We start from the raw sequence: 2,978 nt of genomic DNA, 5'->3' as shown, positions 1-2,978 counted from the left end.
CCTGGGGAGGGGAGTGACAGGCGCCCCCATGATGGCCGATGACTGGCCATTGATGGCACAGTGGCTGCTTTTGATGGGCACAGTGGCTGTAATTGATTTTTCTTTCAGTTTGTTTGCGCCCCCCCAAAAAAATGTAAGCACCAGATGCCAGTGGTCCCCAGTGTCCCTCTCTGTCCTCGTCGCACTGCGTCCCTCCCTATCCCTGGTTATCTGAAAGGTTTCAAATGTTTTGACAGGGGCGCAGTTTCAGTGCTTGCCATAGGCGTCATTTTCACTAGATACGCCTCTGAGGGACAGCATTTGATTGAAAGCAGCAGGAGCCAATGGCTGCCCAGGGAGGAGGAAGACAGCGGCGAGGGCTGCTGCTCTAGTGCACATCGCTGGATCAGATTGGGCTCTGGTAAGAAAAAGGGGATCTGGGGGGATTCAGCAGCACAGAAGATTTTTCACCTTAAAGGAGTTGTAAAGGAAATTTTTTTTTTTGCTGAAATGACTGTTTACATGGTATAGAGACTATGGGCCAGATTCACGTAGAAGTGCGGCGGCGTAACGTATCGTAGATACGTTACACCGCCGCAAGTTTTCATCGCAAGTGCCTGATTCACAAAGCACTTGCAATGAAAACCTACGCTGGCGGCCTCCGGCGTAAGTCCGCGTAATTTAAAGGGGCGTGTGCCATTTAAATTAGGCGCGCTCCCGCGCCGGACCTACTGCGCATGCTCCGTTTCGAAATTCCCGCCGTGCTTTGCGCGAAGTGACGTCATTTTTTCGAACGGCGACGTGCGTAGCGTACTTTTGTATTCCCGGACGTCTTACGCAAACGACGTTGATTTTTAAATTTCGACGCGGGAACGACGGCCATACTTTATACAGCACATACGTGTGCTGTGTAAAGTTAGGGCACCCAAAACGACGACTAAATTTGCGACGGGAAACTAGACTAGCAGCGATGTAGCGAACGCGAAAAACCGTCGTGGATCGCCGTAACTCCTAATTTGCATACCCGACACTGGTTTACGACGCGATCTCCCCCCAGCGGCGGCCGCGGTACTGCATCCTAAGATCCGACAGTGTAAAACAATTACACCTGTCGGATCTTATGGCTATCTATGCGTAACTGGTTCTATGAATCAGTCGCGTAGATACTCTGAGAGATACGACGGTGTATCAGGAGATACTCCGTTGTATCTCCTTTGTGAATCTGGGCCATAATAGTTAACTGATTCCTTTTAAAAATGATTAAAAATAGATAAAAATCAATAATATAATGTACCTGTAGTTTCTAGTTTCGTTTTTGCATGTTGTTTCCTGTCTCTGCTGTACAGAGCCACAGAGCCAATACAGGGCAGTGATGGTTTGGAAAACGAAACTGATTGGTGCTGTGGGGTTTTAGACACACAGGGCTAGATTCAGATAGATTTCGGTCGGCGTAGCGTATCTCAGATACACTACACCGCCGTAAGTTAGAGCAGCAGGTCCTGTATTCACAAAGAAATTGCGCTGTAACTTACGGCGGCGCAGTGTAACTGGGCCAGTGTAAGCCCGCCTAATTCAAAATAGGCTGGTTGGGGGCCTGTTTTATGCAAAATACTAGTGACCCCACGTATTTGACGTTTCTAACGAACAGCGCATGCGCCGTCCGTGGACGTATAACAGTGCGCATGCTCCAAATTACGTCGGCAAATCGTCATGCTTTCGACGTGAACGTAAATTACGGCCAGCCCCATTCACGGACGAGTTACGCAAACAACGTAAAATTTGAAAATTCAACGCGGTTCCGACGTCCATACTTAACATTGGCTGCGCCATCTTTTTGGTGGTTTATCTTTACGCCTGAAAACCCCTTACGTAAACGGCGTATCTTTACTGCGACGGCCAGGCGTACGTTCGTGAATAGGCGTATCTAGCTGATTTACATATTCTAGGCGTAAATCAGCGTACACGCCCCTAGCGGCCAGCGTAAATATGCAGTTAAGATACGACGGCGTAGGAGACTTACGCCGGCCGTATCTTAGCAACATTTAAGCGTATCTCAGTTTGAGCATAAGCTTAAAGTTGCGACGGCGCGGATTCGGACTTACGACGGCGTATCTACTGATACGCCCGTCGTAAGTCTACCTGAATCTGGCCCACAGTAATCACACCTCCTTGATTAGTGACCACAGAGAGAAAGCTCCCATCACTGTGGTTATCAGGAAACAGACAACCAGGAAGTGTGGAGATCAGAGAAGAATTATAGCAACTTGAGAGCAAAAACGAACAATGAGGACATGAAAACAGCACTGCATTAAGGTAACGGAAGCTATTAAGATAAAAAAATAAAAAAACCTTTACAAAACCTTTTAATGCATAGAACGCGTTAGGGTGAAAACTTTAAAGAGTAACTCCACTTTTGTTGTGAAAAAAAAAACATTCCCCTCTGGGTTATCTATGTACATTGCAAGGATTTTAACAAACTTTGCTGCAGATTCCTTCCTTTTATTATTCTGAAGAAATCCCTCAGTCACACAGCCGGAGTCCGCAAGATGGATGCGGCCTCCATTGGGGACAACGCAGGCTTTGTTTGCAAGTAAGTGTCACATAGGGGGTTATTTATGAAAGGCAAATCTACTTTGCACTACAAGTGCAAAGGGCATTTGAAATTGCACTGAAAGTGCACTTGGAAGTGCAGTCGGTGTAGATCCAAGGAAAAAAAAATGCATTTTAATTTGCACATGATTGGATGATAAAATCAGCAGAGCTTCCCCTTATTTCAGATCTACCCCTCAGATTTAAAGCGACTGCACTTCCAAGTGCACTTTCGGTGCAATTTTAAGTGCACTTTGCACTTGTAGGGCCAGATTCACAAAGAGATACAACGGTGTATCTCCTGATACACCATCGTATCTCTGACGTAAACTGGTCCTATCTATGCGCCTGATTCATAGAATCAGTTACGCATAGATAGGGCTAGATCCGACAGTGTTACACTGTGTTAC

Source organism: Rana temporaria, chromosome 4, assembly GCF_905171775.1.
Source record: "Rana temporaria chromosome 4, aRanTem1.1, whole genome shotgun sequence".
NCBI lineage: Eukaryota > Metazoa > Chordata > Amphibia > Anura > Ranidae > Rana > Rana temporaria.
The sequence above is the reverse complement of the archived record's forward strand: the minus strand, read 5'-3'. Positions refer to the sequence as shown.